At 39.1% G+C, this 24,762-nt stretch overlaps 1 pseudogene; it reads right to left on the bottom strand.

Annotated features, from left to right (window-relative positions):
- LOC127677248 (pleiotropic regulator 1-like) overlaps positions 1-21,828 on the bottom strand; it is a 39,393-nt pseudogene extending 17,565 nt beyond the window's left edge.
- Between the last annotated feature and the right edge of the window lie 2,934 nt (positions 21,829-24,762).

Raw genomic sequence — 24,762 nt, 5'->3', positions numbered from 1 at the left:
AATGGAAACCACATATTTTTTTCTGTCAAAATGATCTTACATATAGTGAAATATTTTTTCACCATATACCTAATTGTTTAAAATATATAACCATGTATGCATAATTTAAAAATTTTAAGAGAAAGTACAAATTTTGTGGTATTTCCACTAGTGCCATTAGAATTCCATAGCTGGAAGTGCAGAGAAGGCTCAGTGGTTAAGAGCACTGGGTGCTCTTCCAAAGGACCTGCTTTCAATTCCTAGCACCCGCCGGGCGGTGGTGTCGCACGCCTGTAATCCCAGCACTCTGGGAGGCAGAGGCAGGTGGATTTCTGAGTTCGAGGCCAGCCTGGTCTACCTAGTGAGTTCCAGGACAGTCAGGGATATACAGAGAAACCCTGTCTCCAAAAAACCAAATCACTTCCTAGCACCCACCTAGTGGGCAGCTCAGACCAGCTTTGATGCCAGTTCTAGGGATAAGATGCCCATTTCCGGCCTCTGTGAGCACCATGACCACATATAATACACAACCAATCCCTGGAGCAGAAGAAAGGGCTGAGCAGGTAAGACCTGAAAAATGCCACTGCACCTGTCTTTTTTTATTTTTCAGCTTTCACAACCTACACCGAAGTTAGTTAAATCCCTGTGAGCATGATAGGGTCACACATTTGATAAGTGCAGTGTTAGTGATCTGAATCCTACTGCAGACAGGCGACTTCTGAATACCATGTCATCTGCTCATATAAGAATTTCAGCTTAAAGATAATAGGTGATATTTCCCAATGTACGTGACTAGGCCTTCAGGAACCCCCTTTAGTTTTTCTAGTGCAATGCAACCACATTGTTTATGGTAATTTTAGTGGATTTTGTGGAATTCAGGAATCCTTTTTTAGGAGCTATAAGCTTAAAAGTCTATTAGCTCTTATGAAATTAATTTTCTGCTTTTCTCAAGAGAAAGGAACTTCTATGACCTACTAGATTTAGGGTTATTTTAGGGTTAGAATTATATCACTTGTAAAGAATTTGGTTTTTTTCTGCATCTTGTGTTACTTCCCAAATGAAAAATGTTATGTCATGGATAGAATTTTCTATGCATCAAATAATATTTCACTGAAGTGTAAATTAGGATTGTACTACCTTCTACATTTTCAACCCATTATTATTTGAAAATTCACTGAAGGTCATGCCAAGTTTAATGTTTGAGCAGAGATAAAATAACAAGTGAAGAAAGTTCAAATGGATCTTTTTGGTTTTCTAAAATGTCACTATACATCATAGCCCTCTTTTCTTTCTTTTTTTATTTTTTTTTTATTATTCGATATAATTTATTTACATTTCAAATGATTTCCCCTTTTCTAGCCCCCCCACTCCCCGAAAGTCCCGCAAGCCCCCTTCTCTTCCCCTGTCCTCCCACCCACCCCTTCCCACTTCCCCGTTCTGGTTTTGCTGAATACTGTTTCACTGAGTCTTTCCAGAACCAGGGGCCACTCCTCCTTTCTTCTTGTACCTCATTTGATGTGTGGATTATGTTTTGGGTATTCCAGTTTTCTAGGTTAATATCCACTTATTAGTGAGTGCATACCATGATTCACCTTTTGAGTCTGGGTTACCTCACTTAGTATGATATTCTCTAGCTCCATCCATTTGCCTAAGAATTTCATGAATTCATTGTTTCTAATGGCTGAATAGTACTCCATTGTGTAGATATACCACATTTTTTGCATCCACTCTTCTGTTGAGGGATACCTGGGTTCTTTCCAGCATCTGGCAATTACAAATAGGGCTGCTATGAACATAGTAGAACATGTATCCTTATTACATGGTGGGGAGTCTTCTGGGTATATGCCCAGGAGTGGTATAGCAGGATCTTCTGGAAGTAAGGTGCCCAGTTTTCGGAGGAACCGCCAGACTGATTTCCAGAGTGGTTGTACCAATTTGCAACCCCACCAGCAGTGGAGGAGTGTTCCTCTTTCTCCACACCCTCTCCAACACCTGCTGTCTCCTGAATTTTTAATCTTAGCCATTCTGACTGGTGTAAGATGAAATCTTAGGGTTGTTTTGATTTGCATTTCCCTAATGACTAATGAAGTTGAGCATTTTTTAAGATGCTTCTCCGCCATCCGAAGTTCTTCAGGTGAGAATTCTTTGTTTAACTCTGTACCCCATTTTTTAATAGGGTTGTTTGGTTTTCTGGAGTCTAACTTCTTGAGTTCTTTATATATATTGGATATTAGCCCTCTATCTGATGTAGGATTGGTGAAGATCTTTTCCCAATTTGTTGGTTGCCGATTTGTCCTCTTGATGGTGTCCTTTGCCTTACAGAAACTTTGTAATTTTATGAGGTCCCATTTGTCAATTCTTGCTCTTAGAGCATACGCTATTGGTGTTCTGTTCAGAAACTTTCTCCCTGTACTGATGTCCTCAAGGGTCTTCCCCAGTTTTTTTTCTATTAGCTTCAGAGTGTCTGGCTTTATGTGGAGGTCCTTGATCCATTTGGATTTGAGCTTAGTACAAGGAGACAAGGATGGATCAATTCGCATTCTTCTGCATGCTGACCTCCAGTTGAACCAGCACCATTTGTTGAAAAGGCTATCTTTTTTCCATTGGATGTTTTCAGCCTCTTTGTCGAGGATCAAGTGGCCATAGGTGTGTGGGTTCATTTCTGGATCTTCAATCCTGTTCCATTGATCCTCCTGTCTGTCACTGTACCAATACCATGCAGTTTTTAACACTATTGCTCTGTAGTATTGCTTGAGGTCAGGGATACTGATTCCCCCAGATTTCCTTTTGTTGCTGAGAATAGTTTTAGCTATCCTGGGTTTTTTGTTGTTCCAGATGAATTTGATAATTGCTCTTTCTAGCTCTGTGAAGAATTGAGTTGGGATTTTGATGGGTATTGCACTGAATCTGTATAGTGCTTTAGGCAAAATGGCCATTTTAACTATACTGATTCTGCCGATCCATGAGCATGGGAGGTTTTCCCATTTTTTGAGGTCTTCTTCCATTTCCTTCTTCAGAGTCTTGAAGTTCTTGTCATACAGATCTTTCACATGTTTGGTAAGAGTCACCCCAATATACTTTATACTGTTTGTGGCTATTGTGAAGGGGGTCATTTCCCTAATTTCTTTCTCAGCCTGCTTATCCTTTGAGTATAGGAAGGCCACTGATTTGCTTGAGTTGATTTTATAACCTGCCACTTTGCTGAAGTTGTTTATCAGCTGTAGGAGCTCTCTAGTGGAGTTCTTTGGGTCACTTAGGTAGATGATCATGTCGTCTGCAAATAATGATAGTTTGACTTCTTCCTTTCCAATTTGTATCCCTTTGACCTCCTTATGTTGTCGAATTGCCCGAGCTAGTACCTCAAGTACAATATTGAAAAGATAAGGAGAAAGGGGGCAGCCTTGTCTGGTCCCTGATTTCAGTGGGATTGCTTCAAGTTTCTCTCCATTTAGTTTGATGCTGGCTACCGGTTTGCTGTATATTGCTTTTACTATGTTTAGGTATGGGCCTTGAATTCCTGTTCTCTCCAAGACTTTAAGCATGAAGGGATGCTGAATTTTGTCAAATGCTTTTTCAGCATCCAATGAAATGACCATGTGGTTTTGTTCTTTGAGTTTGTTTATGTAGTGGATTGTATTGATGGATTTCCGTATATTGAACCAACCCTGCATTCCCGGGATAAAGCCTACTTGATCATGGTGGATGATCGTTTTGATGTGTTCTTGGATTCGGTTGGCAAGAATTTTATTGAGTATTTTTGCATCGATGTTCATAAGGGAAATTGGTCTGAAGTTCTCTTTCTTTGTTGGATCTTTGTGTGGCTTTGGTATCAGCGTAATTGTGGCTTCGTAGAAGGAATTGGGTAGTGTTCCTTCTGTTTCTATTTTGTGGAATAGTTTGAAGAGTATTGGTGTTAACTCTTCTTTGAAGGTCTGGTAGAATTCTGCACTGAAGCCATCTGGTCCTGTGCTTTTTTTGGTTGGAAGACTTTCTATGACTCCTTCTATTTCTTTAGGCATTATGGGACTGTTTAGATGGTCTAGTTGGTCCTGATTTAATTTTGGTATTTGGTATCTGTCAAGGAAATTGTCCATTTCCTCCAGATTCTCCAGTTGTGTTGAGCATAGGCTCTTGTAGTAGGATCTGATGATTTTTTTGATTTCCTCAGTTTCCGTTGTTATATCTCCCTTTTCATTTCTAAGTTTGTTAATTTGGATACTTTCTCTGTGCCCTTTGGTCATTCTGGCTAAGGGTTTATCTATCTTGTTGATTTTCTCAAAGAACCAGCTCCTGGTATTGTTGATTTTTTGTATGGTTCTCTTTGTTTCTACTTGATTGATTTCGGCCCTGAGTTTGATGATTTCCTGCCTTCTACTCCTCCTGGGCGAAATAGCTTCTTTTTGTTCCAGGGCTTTCAGGTGTGTCATTAAGCTGGTAATGTATGCTCTCTCCATTTTCTTTTTGGAGGCACTCAGAGCTATGAGTTTTCCTCTTAGCACTGCTTTCATTGTGTCCCATAGATTTGGGTATGTTGTGTTTTCATTTTCATTGTGTTCTAAAAAGTCTTTAATTTCTTTCTTTATTTCTTCCTTGACCAAGGTATCATTGAGTAGAGTATTGTTCAGTTTCCACGTGTATGTGGGCTTTCTGTTGTTTCTGTTGCTATTGAAGACCACTTTTACTCCATAGTGATCAGATAGGAGGCATGGGATTAGTTCGATCTTCTTATATTTGTTGAGGTCTGTCTTGTGACCAATTATATGGTCGATTTTGGAGAAGGTACCATGAGGTGCTGAGAAAAAGGTATATTCTTTTGTTTTAGGATAGAATGTTCTATATATATCTGTTAAATCTAATTGGTCCAAAGCTTCAATTAGTTTCATTGTGTCCCTGTTTAGTTTCTGTTTTCCTGATCGGTCCATTGAGGAAAGTGCAGTGTTGAAGTCACCCACAATTATTGTGTTAGGTGCAATGTGTGCTTTTAGTTTTAATAAAGTTTCTTTTACAAAAGAGGGTGCCCTTACATTTGGGGCATAGATGTTCAGGATTGTCAGTTCTTCTTTTTGTATTTTTCCTTTGACCAGCAAGAAGTGTCCCTCAGGGTCTCTTTTGATGACTTTGGGTTGAAAGTCAATTTTATCTGATATTAAAATGGCTACTCCAGCTTGTTTCCTGAGACCATTTGCTTGTAAAATTGTCTTCCAGCCTTTTACTCTAAGGTAGTGTTTGTCTTTGACCCTGAGGTGTGTTTCCTGTAAGCAGCAAAATGTAGGGTCCTGTTTACGTATCCATTCAGTTAGTCTGTGTCTTTTTATTGGGGCATTAAGTCCATTGATGTTAAGAGATATTAAGGAATAGTGATTGTTACTTCCTATCATTTTTGACGTTATTTTTTAAATTTGAATGCTTAACTTCTTTTGGGTTTGATGAAAGGTTACTATCTTGCTTTTTCCAGGGTGAAGTTTCCCTCCTTGTATTGGTGTTGTCCTCCTATTATCCTTTTTAGGGCCGGGTTTGTGGATAGATATTGGGTAAACTTGGTTTTGTCATGAAATATCTTAGTTTCTCCATCTATGGTGATTGAGAGTTTTGCTGGATATAGTAGTTTTGGTTGGCATTTGTGTTCTCTTAGAGTCTGCATGAGATCTGCCCAGGACCTTCTAGCCTTCATAGTCTCAGGTGAAAAGTCTGCTGTGATTCTGATAGGTCTTCTTTTATATGTTACTTGGCCTTTTTCTCTTACTGCCTTTAGTATTCTTTCTTTGTTTAGAACATTTGGTGTTTTGATTATTATGTGACGGGAAGAATTTCTGTTCTGGTCCAGTCTGTTTGGAGTTCTGTAGGCTTCTTGTATATTCATGGGCATCTCTCTCTTTAGGTTAGGGAAGTTTTCTTCCATAATTTTATTGAAGATATTTGCTGGCCCTTTAAGTTGTAAATCTTCACTCTCCTCTATGCCTATAATCCTTAGGTTTGGTCTTCTCATTGTGTCCTGGATTTCCTGGATATTTTGGGTTACAAGCTTTTTGCATTTTGCATTTTCTTTAACTGTTGAGTCCATGGTTTCTATGGAATCTTCAGCATCTGAGATTCTTTCTTCTATCTCTTGTATTCTGTTGTTGATATTTGTATCTCTGTCCCCTGATTTCTTCCCAAGGCTTTCTATCTCCAAAGTTGTCTCCCTTTGAGTTTTCTTAGTTGTTTCTACTTCTGATTTTAGATCCTGGATGGTTTTGCTTAGCTCCTTCACTTGCATGTTTGTGTTTTCCTGTAATTCTTTAAGAGATTTTTGTGTTTTCTCTTTCATGAGCTCAGCCTGTTGACCAAAGTTCTCCTGTATTTCTTTAAGAGATTTTTGTGTTTCGTCTTTCATGACCTCAGCCTGTTGAGCAAAGTTCTCCTGTATTTCTTTAAGTGTTTTTTGCATTTCCTCCTTGTTGGCTTTTGTATTCTCCTGGATTTCTTTCAATGATTTTTGTGTTTCCCTTGCAAGGGCTTCTACCTTTTGATCCATTGTCTCCTGAATTTCTTTATGTATGACCTTCATGTGTTCCTGTACCAGCATCATGACCAGTGATTTTAAATCCAAATCTTGTTTTACTGGTGTGATGGGGTATCCAGGACATGTTGGTAGAGGAGAATTGGGTTCAGATGTTGCCATATTGCCTTGATTTCTGTTAGTGACGTTCCTGCGTTTGCCTTTTGCCATCTAGATCTCACTGGTGTTAGTTTATCTTGTCAGTGCTGGACTCACCAGTGCAAGCTGCCCCTTCCCAGTTGGCCTCTGGTGCACAGCTTACCTCCTGCACTGCTTGTAGACAGTGTGCTGCTGCCCAGGCTGTTCAGATCCCAAAGCAGGCACCCGAAGGCTCCCGCTGGGGCCCGCTGGATTCACTGGAGCACACTGACTTCTCCCAGCTGGCCGCCCGGAAGCCCAGCTAGCCACTTGCAGGACTTGGAGATGTAATGCTGCTGCCCAGACTGATCTGGATCCGGAAGCGGAGAGAGTAGAGCTAAGGGCTTCTGCCTGAGGCCTTGCCCCAGATTGTGTCTGTGGAGCAGATGGAGCCCGTGTGCACTCCCAGGGAGTGCCGACGGTGTATGCTAGTGTGACCTCCCCTGAGTTCCGCTCACTCCGCTGGGCAGCCGAACTGCCAACCGGGCTATCGCACACAAGGTTAGCCTGGCCGCCCAGTCCCTGAGTCCAGGCAAAAGCCTGGGAGGCCAAGGTCCGAGCAAAGTTCCCCTACGGCTTTGACTGTTAATTGGGTTTGCCAGGTGACTAGGATGGCGGGCGTGTGCGCCCGCGCTCCCTGAAAGCGCCGGGAGAGTCTGCTTTGCTAACAATCACCTGGGCGGGTTGACTCACAGATGGCCCACCAAGCCGCCCAGTTCTTGGGGTCAGTCCTGTGCCTTTTGGGGCCTGGACCCCCGCTTTGTTAGCCCTAGGCTATGCCTGTTACAGGTCTGCCCGCCTGAGCTCTCTGTTGTCCTGCAGGCAAAATGGCGGCGGCGCGCTCGCAGGCCTGGGCAAAAAACCTCCTGGTTGGGTTGGCACCCCGATGGCCCCCCGACCCGCCCAGGGCCTGGGTGCAGGCCAACGCCCGTCGGGCTCAGACCACCGCGGTGTTGGCCTCGGATTATGTTTGTGTACCTCAGTCTGTCCGATTCCTGGAGTACGGAACCAAGATGGATCCTCCTCTCCTGACTGGTGGGAGGCCGAGTTCTGAAGTGGCCTCCGTGCAGGAAAGGCGCCGCACAACTGCAGCTGCTTGCTGTCCGGCTGGTCAGCGAAGGTCAGTGGTCGTGGGCGCAGGGCCTAACTGGTCCCTGTGACGCCTTGGTTCCACTGCTGATGGCCCTTCAGCTGGAGCAGCCACTGCTGCCGCTGCTGCCGCCGCTGCCGCCGCCCGGCTCTCCCTCTTTTCTTTCTTATATCACTGTGATAAACTTATTCTGTAGACTCATATGTGCTTATTAATATTTTATCATTCTAGTTAATAGAAGTAAGTCATCACAAACAATATTACAGATGACTCACCAAGTTACAAAAAATGATCAGAATCGTCATTGAAATTGAGTCACCTTTCTTGTAGTATTCTGCCCTTGGTTCCCACAAGTTGCTGCTCTTGAAGAGGTCCCATATTGGTTTCCTGTGTGTGTGTATGTGTGTGTGTGTGTGTGTGTGTGTGTGTGTGTTTGTGTGTGTGTATACCATATATATACCATAAAAATTTAGCAATCCAGTTCTAAACCTAAGGAGAAGGAATTATTAACAGCAACATTTGGGATGTTTTACTCTCATAAGATGCTTATTTTAGGAAGGTATGAAAAACCAGAGCTCTCCTGTGGCATTCCAGGCCAGGGCAAGGACATCTTTGAACTATTGCTTTTGGGGTCCCTGCCCTGAGCTGCCTATCTCGTTTCTGTCTCTTGTTTTCATTGCTACCCTCTAAAGAGGTAGCCATAATTACTCTTAGGGAATTGGTAAGATTAACTATCTGGCTTCTTAGAGTTTCATTTGGGATTTAGTTGGGGTACACCCGTCATGTGACCTCCCTAAAAATCTCCAAAAAATGCATGAGTAGTTTTCTGTTTATGGAAGAAGGAAATCTTCGATTAGTGCCTAGAAAGATGTGAAGGGGAGACAAGGCAAGCAGTGCTGTCATCCCAGGCCCTCGACAGAGAACCAAGAAAAGCCAGGGAAGAAGATAAGCGGATGTTAGCCTAGAAATGTAGAATGCCCAAGACACAATCCACACACCAAATGATGTCCAAGAAGAACGGAGGAGTGGCCCCTGGTTCTGGAAAGACTCGGTGCAGCAGTATAGGGAAATACCAGAACAGGGAAGTGGGAAGGGTTGGGTGGGGGAATAGGGGGAGGGAAATGGACTTATGGGACTTTCGGGGAGTGGGGACCCAGAAAAGGGGAAATCATTTGAAATGTAAATAAAAAATATATCAAATAAAAAAAAGAAAGAAAAAATGTTAAAAACAAAATCCATGATCATTTCTTGATGGGACTCACATAACATTCATCTACTGGTATCCCACACATTTTTCCTTAGCTTTTAAGACTGGATTAACAACTGAGAAGCCAGAGATCCAGTTTCAGGCGCTTTGATAGCTGTTGGACCAGCTGGAATCACAGTGTCCTTCCCAACTGCCTTTTAAGAGGGCAACAGAGGAGAAATTTAACCATCATCTAATTTTTTTAGGGTAAAACAATAATGAGTCATTTCTCTTGCATGCAGACAGATAGGAGTTGCAGTATTGAATTACACCAAGTTCATGATCTTACATCTGGGAAGCCATCTCTTTATAAGAGAAAAATTGTTAGTAAGAAGTAATTATCTAAATAATATCTCATATAAATTTAAGTATGTCTGGGAAATGTGATCCTTTTACTTCTTCAAACACTTTTAAATAATCTTAATTTAGATCAGTTGTTCTCAACTGTCCTAATTACAGCCCTTTAATACATCTTCAAGTTGTGATGACCACCAACCGTAAAATTATTTTTGTTGCCACTTCAAAACTGTAAGCTCACTACTTTTATGAACTATAAACTATATCAGTGTTTTATGATGGTCTTTGGCGGCCACCATGAAAGGGTTGTTTGACCCCCAAAGCAATCACAACCCTCAGGTTGAGAACCACTGGTTTAGATGTATGGTTTTGTTTTTTTAAGCCGGGACTTAATAACTGTTGCCAAGAACAAATTAACAGCTGAAGAGAACCTCATTAACTTAAGTAGAGGCTTGATATCAATATTTTGAAATCTGACCTTAGAATTTTTAAGAACTTATATAATCTCTAAGTGTGTGTGTGTGTGTGTGTGTGTGTGTGTGTGCGTGAGAGAGAGAGAGAGTGAGCCAGGGAAGCCTTAGGTGAATGTGTGAGGAGGGAAGTCCAGAGTGAATGGGTGTCTTGACATGGGTATGGCCAAGGCAAGGACCAGTGCCTTGAAACCAATGGGAAACTGGCAAAGACTTTCCCTTGACCCAAGAACTAGTATTTATGAATGATTAGCCAGTATGTACAAAAACTAGCAACTGCCTCTTCCTCTTCCTGGATATGTACAACCTGAGGCTGCTTGTCTGTAGACATCTCCTACCACAGAAGTTGGTTAACCCCTCCCTTATCTGTGGTATATGTAATAAATGTGCTGAAGTTCTGGGCTTCTGAGGGAGTTGATGCCACCTCTTCAAAGTCTGCATAGTCCATCTTTCCTCATACTTTCTTGCATGCTTGTTTGTTCTGTCTTCATTTCCTTGCCACTCTAGTCAGGGTTCGAGGACCAAGCCAACATAGTTCATGGCACCTCATACATTGGTTCAGATGTGTCTCAGCATCCAATAGATGTTGTATTGAGAATGGGATTTGACAAAATACAGAAAAACATTGTTACCTAGAGTACTATCAGGCATAGAATATTGAATTTTGATGTGTCTCTGATTTCACTAAACTTTGTATGGTCATGAGTATATGACACTTGAAAACATGGTCAAGAAAGAACATGATGATGAAAGTCTTGTATTTTGTTAATATTGCGTTGTCACTTGTTAATTTGTTTTGTTATGTAGTTTTCCCTTCTCTGACAAAAGTTCCTACCCTTTCATCTTTTTTGTCAACATTCTTCTATGTTGTTTTGAGCTTATTAGTCATTATATTTATAATGATGTTTCTTTTATCTCTGTTTATTTGGACTGCTATAAGTTAATTTACTTTTCAAACTATATCTAAATATTTTAACTTCATTCTGTATGTTATGAATTCATTCTATATGGTATGAATACATGGCCAACATTGGGTACAAAATACAAGCACTCAGAGAATATAGGTTTTCCTACCTCTAGGGAGATACATTGAGGCTGATCAATTTATAATATATAAACTTCAGGTCTAAGTTTTGGTCATATTTTACCTACTTCTTGATTTCTCCTTTGCTTAAGGATATTTCGTATATGAGTTGGCAGTGCTATATTCCCCACATATGGAGAGTAGATGCAAGGAGATGAAGCCATCTTCATTTACAGAGTGTGGACAGTATGGGCTATGTGAGATCCTGCCTGAGTTATGGTTTCTATTGATATGATGAAACATCATGAGAAAAAAGGAAGCTGGGGAGGAAAGGGTTGATTTGACTTATACTTCCATAGCACTGTTCATCCTTAAAAGAAGTTAGAACAGGAATTCAAGCAGGGCAGGAACCTGGAGGTAGGAACTGATTCAGAGGGCATGGAGTGGTGCTGCTTACTGACTTTTATATAGCATGCTATATAGCATTTATATAGCATATAATCATATTATATAGCATGTGTTCTTTCCCGATTAGAGATGTTGGCCAATGACATACATCCTCGTGGCTTGCTCAGCCTGCTTTTCTTATAGAACTCCAAACCACCAGCCCAGGGATGAATGGGCTGCCACTTACAATGGGCTGGACTCTCCTCCATCAATCACTAATTAAGGAAGTGCCTTACAATCTTACTTGCCACCCAATCTTATGGAGGCATTTTCTTAATTTCCTTTCCTTCCTCTCAATGGCTTTAGCTTATATCAAGCTGACACAAGACTATTCAACACACTGACCTCTGCAGGAAAAGAAATAAAGAGAGGAAGAAAGGTAGGAAAAAACCAGAAAAATTTTAAAAATATACATCTTATTTCATTTTATGAAAGGTTCAGTTTTTTAATATTTATTATTTCATCATGGTGAAACTATTGAAAATTTTGCTGTGCTTTTCAGAAACTTCTTTCAAAATTACCACATTGTCACATATAATTCTGAGAGCCCCACTTCCTATGGCCCTTCTTCCTTCTCTTTCCCTTCATATTATATAGCATGTGTTCTTTCCTGATTAGAGATGTTGGCCAATGACATACATGTTTTGCTGATATTAATCTTCATCATATACCCTATTAAGGAGAGACAGAGAGAGAGAGAGACAGAGAGAGAGAGAGAGACAGAGAGAGAGAGGATAGAGAGAGAAAGAGAGAGAGAGAGAGAGAGAGAGGAGAGAGAAAGAGTGCCATCTCCTTAGCCCCTTGATCCAAATTTTTACGCTCATTATTTCATTACCCAGGCAGAAATTTCTCTTTCCTGGCTTACAACATAGATCTAAAAAATGAAATCTATTGAAAAATGATTTAAAAGTCCTCTGTGACCTGTGTGTGATATTAGTAGCAAGGACAGCCAAGTGTTCTGCAACACGGTCACTTTTCTTCCACAGCACCGCACTATTAGAAACCCATTCACCTAGACAAGAACACATGGTTTCCTCTCCCAGTGAAAAGCAACCAGGAACTCTGTTAGCTGCTTCTACATCAAGCTATTTTCCAAGAGGGCATGCCTTCTCTCCATCCGCTTCTGCAGATCATTCTGAGCTTTAGAAAGCTGGAGGACATGAGATGGGAATTCGTTTTCCTGAGAACATCTGGATGAGTCCCCAGATATTACTACTAAGAAAGTGAGAAATAAATTCTCATTTTGATGAACCACTGGAGACATGTAGTGGTACTTATTACAGCAATTAATATTGCTAACTAATGTAGAAATTTATTCTTCGCTACATGGACAAAAAATCTAAAGTATGTGGCATTAGTTCAAAGGCTACCACATCATATATATAAATCCATATATATATGGAAGAAGATAGAGACCTGTATTAGGTAGTATGATAATTAGTCACACTGTCACCAAAAGATATTCATAATTAAATTATATGATGGTCAAACATATAATCATCTAAAGAAAGATAGAGAAAATAACATATCCATATAGGAGCTGGAGGATGGAGTGGCCTGAGGTGGAACACTGCCCCCAGAACACAGAGTCACTGTCACACTTTTGATCTCAGCACTGTTCAGATTGCCGGCATTGGAACTGTGAGAGATTGAGCCTGTCAGTCCTATGCCATGGTCCTGCTGCAGATCTGTAAGATAACAACAGTAGCCAGACAGGAGGACACCCAAGTCTCTACTTTTCCCTGATCATCAAAAGGCTCTTGATGAAGGAGAAGACATTTTTTCAGTGGTGTACGCACTGGTAAGGAGCCCATGTTCTTGTGACTAACCTCTTACTGTGAACAACCTGAGTGAAACTCGCCTTGTCAGAAAGAGATAAAGACAGATGGAAGGAAGGAAGGAAGAAAGGAAGGAAGGAAGGAAGGAAGGAAGGAAGGAAGGAAGGAAGGAGGGAAGGAAGGAAGGAAGGAAGGAAGGAAGGAGGGAAGGAAGGAAGGAAGGAAGGAAGGGAGGGAGGGAGGGAGGAAGGAAGGAAGGAAGGAAGGAAGGAAGGAAGGAAGGAAGGAAGGAAGGAAGGAAGGAGGGAAGAAAGGAAGGAAGGAAGGAAGGAAGGAAGGAAATGAAAGAAAGAAGAGGAAAGGTGTGAACAAAGGTAGGAGAAGGTAGAAAAAGAGGAAACGAACAGGAAACAAACAGAAGGTAATGCATACAATTTGAGAAAAATTTATATATGTACGTGCTCATGCATGGGAACACATATGAAAATGTCAAAATTATAAACCACCATATACAATTAGTTTATACTAATACGAAATAAATAATAATTTTTCAAACCTGTAATGAAGACAGTGAGTATTAGTTGTTTTTTGATTAATGAACTTTTTAGAAGAGGAAAGTTCACAGGAGGACATGGTAAAATATTGAGCCTCATGGCCAATTCAGTTTCAATAGTTTCATTTCCAAGCAAACTGTAATTTCTTATGGCCTAAGGTAGAGTGCCCTGAGAGGGGGAAAAAAACAAACCACAGCCAGCTTGAGTGTATGTCTAGGGAAGAATTCCAATGTGGTGGTTATAACAGTGGAAGCAATTCAATCAGAAGCCTCTAAATGTTGGGGGAATTCTGTTATTAAGAATCAAATAAGAAAGAACCTGCCCTGAGAAGTCAAATGGGCCTTCAACTATGCCACAGTAAGTGCCGAGAAGCAAAGTCTGCGTAGCTCCCAGAGGCAATGCTTTAGTTCTGTAGTTTACCATGCTTGTGGCCTCTTGGCGGTGCTTTCTTATCTCAGAAGTCAGCAAAGGGTAGCCCACGCTTTCCACTCTCTGTCATTCTGAAAAGGGCTTTCTTTCTACTCCTTTGCTCACTGGTAAGGATGCTTCCTGGACCTGCTCGGGTGTCCCTTCCTCTACTTCAAAGTATCAGCCTTTATTCTGTCTTCACCTTTAGTGCATCTTGCCATGCGGCATGGGACATGCCCAGGCACTGAGATGAGAAGTGGGTTCTGTTCTGCTGCCCACAATCCACTTTAGAAGCAGGACACACAGTCAAAGCATTCATAATCAGAAACAGCAGACATCAAACGTAGTAGATAAGGAAGTAGACTTCAAAGAGAAACCAGGGACTTTCAGAACTGATCCAGAGAGAGACTTTGCCTCTCTTGAGGAAAAAAAAATCATGGTTTTGACAAAGTTGTTTGTTTTACAAGTGAGAATTTTTTGCTGGAGTCTTCCAGTCACTCAATTTTTAAAAATTATTTATTTTCTCCTCCCCATGGCTCAATATTTATACTAGGCTTGGGGAGGGGGGCAGGAAATAGGGAAAATCTGCAGGATGTAGAGATGCTGGCCAGGAAAGTGGATAAAGTGCAGGAGCAGGAGCCTTAGCTAATAGGTTCAGCATTCTCTGTGTGAGAAAATGAAGCCGGGACATTGAAGAAGGCAGCAGTCTGGGACAGAGACCATGGACTCGCCACTGAAATGTTTGCCCTAACTCCCCAGCATTTGTGGAAACAGGCAACAACCTCACTGGCCAAGGCACACTTCTGTAAGTAAGGCCAATTAACTACTCCAAAGGAACAAGGGTAGATATGATAATATATTTCAGGCCTTTAAGAAGTACAGGCACATGTGATAGTTCATAGTTGTTATCTTCACAATCAAGTGTCTGAGGCAAGACAATTTTAGGGATTTGAGGATAATCTAGTTTCCTTGGGGAATTGGCCAGCCTGGATCACATATTAGGCTTCATCGCAGAGAGAGAGAGAGAGAGAGAGAGAGAGAGAGAGAGAGAGAGAGAGAGAGAGAGGTGATTCTTTGTCTTCTCCTTACCTCCCTTTCTCTTTGCCTCTGAAAGCAAGCCTGGTTCCTTGAATTGGCAACTAGTCAGCAAACAGTCCTTTTTCTTATAAGCTAAGCTACAACAATTAAAGGTTTTTGCGTATCACTAAAGTCAGCGTCAACCTAATATAGATGTATCTATATGTTTAAAAGAAATTTGAAATCATCCAAAAATTTCATCTGTTTTTGTATGTTTATGTTTGGAGTGCACATTCATGTAAAGAGGAGAGGGGCCAGGGGTCAAGCTCAGGTAAACTTTCAAGTATTGTCTATTGTTTCTGAGATAAGGTCTTGGCTTAGAACTCATTTGATTTTCTAGGCTAGTAGCATCCTCCTCAGAGGAGATGGGATAAAAAGCTTGTACCACCATGCCTGAGTCGTCTTCTTGGTTTCTGGAGACCAAACCCAGGTTTTCCTCTTGACAGGATCAACAACACTTTAGTGATCAAATATCTCCCCAGCCCAGTCTTGTAAAGCACCAAAAAATTCTTCAGAGGATTTTAGGTTACCCAAACTAAAATTCCCAAAGTGTGAGAACCATAGTATGGGGACTTAACATACTGCTTCTAAGACCAAAATCTGTAGTTATTTAGGGACACAAAGGGCTATCTTGTTAGATGTTTTGTTGAACATCCCTTCAAAAGTACAGACTACATAAAGTGCACTGTTTCATATGATTGAGCCTGATATCCCATCACTAATGATTTTTAAGAATATTGTTTCTATTACAGTTCATATGACTCCTATTACATCAAGAAATTATAAGGCTGGACTTAGTTCTGAATAGAAAAACACCTGTAAACTACCTGTTATAAGTATCTTTTATGGATAAATGGTATAAATACAAAGGAAATCTGTGGATGAAAACACCTGAAAACACAAATGCCATGGCCAAGATTAATATATTTAGTTTCAAGCAGATATATACTTTCAGGAACTTAATTTCTTTAAAATTAAGATAGCTTAATAATATCTCATATGCTTCAAACGTAGTAATTGCTTTTCAGCTCACACAGTCTGAATTATCTAATATCAACAATTAAAGTGAATTATTTGTTATGAGACAATGTTCCTCTGTTTGCCTATGTCTTACTAAGAACGAGGAGAATGAATTCAAGTTCTATTTCATGTCACTGAGAGTGACATGACTTGGGCATCATCTAAGACCTGTTTAAGGTAGTCAGACATTTTTAAGGTATTCAGACTTGTTTAATGTATTCAGACTTGTTTATGTCTTACGAACATTTCTTATTCCTGTTTCTGTTTTCCTGGTGAAGTCAATAACAAGGCTTAATTATTCCATTTTATTCAGAACTATTTGCAGTGAGTCAAATTCATATCGATTTTCTTACCAAAACCAAAGTAAGTTTTCAGAGAGCCTGGAGATCTCTCCTTCCAGTGCTTGCAAGCTCATCTGATAAAGCCGGATTTGGGAACAGGAAATTGATATTTGCTATGGGAGAGTTGCTTCTGTGTAGATCGCTTTGCATTAAAATGCACTTTAGGTTGATAGAGTCTGAACACTAGGGGTAGGAGGAGAGGAGTGTGCCTTTGAGGGACTTGTAACTGAAGTGTAGGGAGCAGTGTGCCTTCCTACACACCCTCAAACACTGAGCAATAGACTTCCGACTTGGACGCATATGTTGCCGGAGCCGTTTAGACCTTGACACTCAAAGGGAACAGTAGATGTGACAGACGACTTGCATTTATTTGGTGCTTAAAGTTATATCAGAGAACAAAGCCCACTCACTGTAGCCCCATTTTCTCCACATACCAAGATTATCTTCTTTGTTCAAAGCTTTTTTCTGAATTAATTTATTGACCGGCAAATGCATCTTCAATATGTCTCTCCATTTCATACCTTCCGCTTCCCAGTCTACCTTACTATGGATATCATGCAGACACAAGTTGTTATTCAAATCACAGTTCCTCATTCTCATGTATACATTTATTAGACAGGAAAATTTTGGGGTCTTTCCGGACCTCCTGAAGCAGAAACCTAAGGCCTAGAGGCCAAGAGCCTGTGCTGTGACAGGTCTTCTGCATGCTGGCTCACAGAGACAACCATACCCTCTACTGTCACTACAACTAGTCCTGGAGCTCATATTCTCTGTGGTGACTACATCCTGTGAGGTCCTCACCTCCACACTGACCTCTCTTGGGAATCCATCTTGGCACCTAAGAGGAGAATTATAGCATGTTTAAGTAATGAGTTAAACTGACTCAAGACCAGGTTTTCATTATACTTTCTTTCACATACTGCTCATAAAACACATATTTACCTCTCTATTGTCTTTATTTTGTAATAAACCTGCTGAAGTTTTAATATAGTCTACATACTTGATTGAAGGTAAACTTGTGTATGATTCTCAGTCCAATAATTGGAGCAGTTATTTGTAGTATGGGGTGAAATATAATTTTGCTATATAATCTGTGCGAGCACAACTGTAACCACTCTTAGAACACATCCTGACCATCACCAATTAGCCGTCATGACTCATTCGCTCTAATAATTGACACTTCCCCTATAACGATAGTTTAGGCAAGCACTCACTTATTTTCCATCCGCATGCATTTGCCCAGATGGACATTTCAGATAGACAGAATTAAACAGTATCCATTCTAATGACTAGCTTCTTTCATCTGACATGTTTTTTGAGGTTTACCAATTATAATATGTATCATTACTGCATTCATTTTTTTTTGCTGCCAAATAATATTCTATTGAATGCATATACCACATTGTGTTTATACATTTTTCATTCATTAGATATTTCATTTGCCTTGTTTCTGTTATAAATATTGTTCCTATGAACGTTGCATGAACTTCTTTGTTGTTTCTTTGTCTGATTATGGTTTCTCTATGTAGACCAGACAAGCTTCAAATTTGCAATTACCTTGCCTTAGTCTGTCAAGTACTGGGATACAGATTAGCACCATCTTGCCTGGATTTTTATTAAATTTAAACTCTCTTAAGAGAAAACAGTACTGTCAGCTAGCTCTATTAATATTTTATTGAGAAGTGAAGTAACAGGTCTTTTACATGTTTCGACATTTGGGGTCTGCTAAAAGACATGAGATAAAATTTGAATTTTCAGATAGAAATTCAAATTGAAATTTGAATTTTCTGATTTTTTTCAGTACTCCTATTCATTTTTCCCCATACTTCTTAGTTAGTCAAGGTGAGACTGGGCTATTTCTACAAAGCGCTTCCCATTTTCTCATCTTCACTGGAAGGGTTAATAATCCGTTGAATGAAAGTGTCTTAGTGGTGTATTACTCTTTATGGGAGAATAGTACATGAAGCAATAAATACCTCTAGGCCATGATTAAATGGAGAAGCAGAGTTGATGTCTCAGATGAACACAAATGCCATTTACAGTCTCACATAGTTCAGTATCATAAATACCACTCTCATTGTGCAGGGAAGACGCTAGGGAATATACTCCATACACACATGGAAGACACAAATAAGAAAATAGGTCCTTGTGCCAATCTGAGTTATAATTTATTGTTCTCATCTAAGTCTGTAACAGAACCCAAGTGGTTATTATTTCTTTTGTAAACTGTAAGTGGAGTGGGTTTTTCTTTTTTTTGAAATGATGATTAATTGCTTAAAGTAGACCATGTGGTAGAAAGAGAACAAAGCTCTATATATGGAAATATCTTTGTCATTAGGAATTAGTGTGGCTTAAATGTCAAAGCCATTAAATACTCATCAAATACCAAATACTATTCTAGTTTAAATATGTTATGGTTGTTTTTAAAACATAGGATTGCATTATGTTGCCCAGACTGGCCTTGAACTACTAATCCTCCTGTCATGATCTATTGAGAGCTAAGGCTAGAGATGCATACCACTGTAGCTGGTGATTCCTGTATATAAACAATATTGAAATCATTATACTTTCTAAAAGTTTTTGAAATATATATTTTAAATGGGTAGATCATAGTTTCATATACCATACATTAATAAAACAAAATAAACTGAGGAAAATTATTATACTTGTAATAATTTTTTCACTTAATTATTCTACATAAATTCAGCCAAGAAATATTTTATTTATTCCTAAATAATATTTTCTTTATGATATAACATTTTATAAATTAATCATGCCATCATTGTTCATAATTGGTGTTTAGTATATTAGTATATTTGTATTTAAATATATATAAATATACGCACTTGAAGTGATTGAGAACAATCATCCTTCCTTAGAACATATGTGCCTCTACGGTCCCTCAAACTTCATGCTGCATATCCACTAATTATTTTTATAGATGGTTATCTAATCTTATTTCTAATAAATTGAGTCCATTGAGACGTGGGCACTTCATATGTGTGCATAGTTTGTTCTGGCTTAAGCTATGGATGATTATTCTTTTTTCTTTTTTCTTTTTCAATCTGGCTGTACCCTTCAGTCCTCTGACCAATTGACAGAAAAGTCAGCTCTCTCTGTTCTTTATAAATGCCATCTCTAAATGAGTGCAGATAATCTAATCTCTGCAATTGGGAGTGGGAGGCAGGAGCATCAAGGCCAGCATGAACTATATATTGAATTCCATGTTCAGTCAGCCTGGATTACACAGACAGAGCTTGTCTTTAAGCAACAACAGCAACAACTACCACACACTGCTTTGTAATTAGACAGACTTGTTCCTTTTCTAATGTACCTCGACAGTGAACCTGCTTTTTTAAATTAATTTTTAGTTAGGGAAGTGTTTCTAATGATCACAGGAACCAACAATCTGAATATTTGAGGGAGCAGAGGCTTTTAGATGAACTTATATTTTCTTAAGACAAATGAATTAGTAGAAGCCATGGGTTGGTACATGAACCAGAGGGCATGCAGTGGAAGACTCCTGAACACCAGGCAGCTTTTCAGGTGAGAACAGAGTCGAGGTAGCATCTGAGCTCTGACACCCTTTCCTCCTGATCTCGTGGACAGCTCTCTGAGAGTTCCTGGATTATGCTTTATAGGGAGAAGGTGATCTGGGCGATTGCAAGTGAAAAGATTGTAGCTCACTCAAGGCTCACGAATGATTTGCTATAAAAATCATTGTGCCCAACTTCCCATTCAAAATAGCCTCGATGTCTTATCTAGTTCGTGCACAAGGGTGTGTTGTGAGAATTGCGGCTTATCAAATGTACAGAGAAATTACTCATATTTCAGTACATGTGTTTAATGAATGCCATTCACCTTTTCATTTAAAAATGAATTAAATATTAGCACCACACATTAAAAAAACTTACAAGAAGACTTTAGTTATTCATATTTCCTCTTCAATTGTATAATAGTATAATACATAGTACTATGTATAATACTATGTATTTCTTCAGAAATAAAAAATTCAGTTGGTTGAAAATTTACTTAGAAAAATTGAGTTGCTCTACTTTTTCTTCACCCAGTTTGGCTTATTTTTTTTTAAAAAAAGAAGAGAACACTCATTTTCATATCAACTTTACTTTTTTTAAAAAAAAAAGATAGTCACGCCCTACTTGCTCTTTAGCTGGGAATTTTGTGATTTGTGTAGTTGTAACATGAATTATCACCTACCCATAAAAGGGGCATACTATTGATACAGGAAATAATGTGACTGGATCTCAAAAGCATTATGACAAGGGACAAAAGCAGTGCCAATCGTTACAGTCATTTGCCACCCAGTCATACTGCATTTTGACCAAATTATAGAGATGGAAAGCCCACGCCACTCACACGACTAGTTTCGTTTAGACAGCATGGCCTTTACGGGTGCCACTGTCCCTTGTATCCCTTCTTTGCATTGTTTTTCTTTATTGTGTGAACGTGTATCCATCCTTTTAACTTTTTCCTCTTTCATGCTTTAATAGTTCTCTTCTCTGCATAGTTTATCTTTATCTTTGTGATCCATAATTTTTCTACCTCCTTTCTCCCACTATTCAACAACAACCACAACAACAACAACTACTACTACTACTACTACTACAACTACAACAAAACCTCGCTTCTGGTAATGTGTTAAATTCAACACTTGTCTGTTGGGAATGAGATGGATGAAAAGAGGGGGTGGAGAAGGGGCGTGGTGGCCTGGCTGGTTAACTTAGGGAATGAAAGGACAAATTGACAGGAGTGGATTCTCTTCCTGAACACCAATGAGCCATGGGTTTTTGTTAGAGCTGAATTGAAGTGGAACACATGGTTGTAAGTAGGATTTTGGTCACTCTTTGGCACGTACTTTGTTCTTGTTGTTCAAAGGGAAGTGTTTGATATATTTTGATGAATATAAATGAAATGGGAAGTTTGAAGAAAATATATATTCAGCACAGTCTACAAGAAACACCATAGTACTCCTTTTCAAAAGCATTAGGCCTGGAAGAAATGCAATTTTCAGATACTAGCATGGAGTAACATACAAGTGATTAAATAGACAAACAGCTCTTCCAACCAAAACATATATGCTTTAAAAAATAGTGACTGCTAATCATATAAGGACTTATATAGTTATAAATGTTATTCACCACAGCTAAATTCATGTTATTAAAGTATGATAATGAACTCAAAAATATTGTTTGGGAATTTTTTTATTAAATACTTTGTTATATATCTGATTCTTTTAAACTAAAAGTAATTGACAAGTATCCTAACAGCATAAAATATGATATTCCAAACAAATAATATCTTGTCTAAAGTATGTTAATTTCTATAGCAGAAAGGCTCACAGCAACATCCAAGGAGTGAATGGACTCACCTTGAAATCCCTACTGCTTTGCTGTGGACCATCTTCACCCTGGCTGACACATTTGTTGCATCAGTTCTTATAGTTAGCTATGGACACTATAAGAGACCTATCCTTAAAGAACAGGCTACCCGAGTGAGAATTGTTACACTTGTAAGAAAAAGGAAATCTATGTCTATGAATTCCAATCCTGGACAAGAATCATGTTACTTAGAACAGAATTTTTCTAATCCATGTCTAGTTTTAAAGATATGTGATATTTAAAATAGCAGTAGCGATTTGGTCAGAAAAAGAAAAGAAAGGAAAACATTAGATAGTGTGTGACACTCTCCTCTACTTACTTAGACATCATCGTAAATTTTTTCTCCAAATTATCCAGAATCTTGGGTCATGCTTCATATCTTGAATAAAATACTTTTGATAGATAATATCTATTCTATTAGTTTTTATGTGTCCAAATAAAACTACAAAAGTTTACATCTCTCCTCTATAATAAGCCAGTCACATGATGTTGATTTTTTTTCATCTATGAATGGCATATAGGATATTAAGAGTAAAGTTCCCTAAATATATTCAGATGATTGTGTATATGTCCTAACAACCCTAGGAATTTCAGACCTCTAAGCTGTGCACACATGGGAACAACGGTAGAATGCTGGCTCTTGCATTTCCTTCCCCCAGCTCTTTATTGTGGAGTAAACTCCTGGCCACCCTATTCTGCAATCCTTCTGCGCACCCTTATTTGACCAATGAATGCGCCATGTCTTAGATCTGCTGAGTGAGTAGCAACTGGATGTATTCTTCAACACAGCCTCTGTTGTGCAGAAGCATTCTAGGCCAGTTGGAACTCTATACCTATAGACTCTGGAAACAAAGCATTGGAAGAGCAAGACCCCTATATAGTATCCCCTGTCTTCTATTTGCTGGAGAGCTGCATCAGTAACATCTAGGAAGCTGGGAAGGATGCTAGCAGTCAGTATTGTTGGCCATTTCAATATTTACTATCTTTTCTTGATGGCTTCCCACTGCTTTGCTGTTGCTAGTGAATGTTTGGATAAATAATGGAATCTCCCTCTTGCCTTTGTCTAGGTAGGCTTGTGGACATGCACTTTGTGTACTGTGCTATAACTTTCAGACCAATAGAACGAAACAACAGGCAGTTCCAGCTCTGTGTGTGGATTGAAGGCTCTTTCTAGGAAATCTGGATTTTAGAGAAAAGTAGGATTTTTCTTTTCTTCTTTATTATTTTATTTTATTTTATTTTAATTTTAGGAAAAGTCATGCTTTGGGCCACCATTTTCTGTAGGTCCTGAAATGTGATTGTGAGTAGCAGAAGTGGGGAGCAAGGGATATGGAAAGTAAAACAAGAACAAATACATTGAACATGAAATTATATGATTAGCAGTTTTAAAGCAGAATTACATAAAAGCTATTGTTGTATTGGGTTGTGGTAGATAATGCCTTTAAGTGGATCACAGGACTCAAGAGGCAGTCAGAGACAGGTGGATTTCTGTGAGTTCAAGGCCAGCCTGGTCTACTCGTACTGAGTTCCAGGACAGCATTAGAGATACTGGGAAGGAGAGAGAGAGAGAGAGAGAGAGAGAGAGAGAGAGAGAGAGAGAGAGAGAGAGAGAGGGAGAGAGAGAGAGAGATGGAGGGAGAGAGAGAGAGATGGAGGGAGGAAGGAAAGGGTGTTGCCTACTTACAGATGTGAGGCAGACTGGCATCATTTAAACAAAGAAACAAACAAGGCACAGCAGTAAATGCATTTAATGTGCTTAGTGTCTACTTAGAAAGCAGGTCTTTCATAAAAATTGAATGCCTTGTCTGTCTTTCTGTCTGTGTATCTATCATCTATCTGTCTTGGGTCAAAGAAAGTTTAGTTTGTTTATAGGAAACATTTGACTCTACTTCTTAATTTAGAATAGTTGCCTTTTCCATTTTTTAAATGATGGCTTTTTTTGGTGCCACTTTATTTTTAAAATGCTGAGAAAGAACTCTTTCCCTCTCTCCCTCTCTCCCTCTCTCCCTCTCTCCTCTCCAGCTTTAAATGCACTCCACACTTTCTCGCCCATTCTCCAGGGACTTGATATTTGAAGTTGCTTTCTTTCCATTTCTCTCCTGAAAACATTCTCTAAGGAGGTAAAACAGTTGATCCTTCCCATTCCTTTATCGTTCATTGATCTCAAATAACTATTGAGAGTTAACAAGGAGTTATGGATCATATATTTATTTTAAATAAAAGTTAATATTTCCATGTACTGTCTTAAAACTCTCTGATATACATTATGAAATACAAAAAGAAAAAAGAAAAGAAAAAAGAAATCCTGCCTCACTTCGCTGATTTACTTTCCAATTAAAGTGTCTTTGCTTAAATTAATTGTAGACATTCATTTTTGGTTTCTTGAGCTGGTTTTAGGTGATAATGCAGTCATTTTTTATCTTCAATTCTTGTGATTTGTAAACATTTTGACTTAAATGACAGATTTTGATGATTTAGGGGATTTTTGTTAAAATTAGTAGCCTATGATCTGACCTTTATGAAGCCTCTTCCCAACCCACAATTGAGATGAAAAAAAAAAAAGCCATGTGTAAGGGCGTGGCTAACCTAGGAGAAGCATAATGAACACTGTGGAGATGGCTTTGTTTTAGCAATCATAATTACGTCTTTTAAAAACTGCATTTTGAATGTCTTCATTAAAAATTTTTGTGTCAACAAAAACAATTAACAGCTAAACTTCACTGCAGATAAGTAAAAGATTGAGGTTTGTAGTTGCACAACACCAACCCTTCAAAATAAGAACTGTAGAAGCAGCGGCTTCCTCTCATAGCTTCAGATATTGGAGAAGTGTACATCATCAGACTGATCTAAAGACACTGAAATATGGCTCAAGGCCAACAAAGTTTATAATAAAACCTGACTTACCTTCTCAAAGACTTTATTACATTCTTTTACTCTAGAAGCCATTTCTTCTAAA

The sequence above is a fragment of the Apodemus sylvaticus genome, chromosome 2 (assembly GCF_947179515.1).
Source record: "Apodemus sylvaticus chromosome 2, mApoSyl1.1, whole genome shotgun sequence".
NCBI classification, from domain to species: domain Eukaryota; kingdom Metazoa; phylum Chordata; class Mammalia; order Rodentia; family Muridae; genus Apodemus; species Apodemus sylvaticus.
Note: the sequence above shows the minus strand (reverse complement) of the source record. Positions and strands in the feature narration are given on the sequence as shown.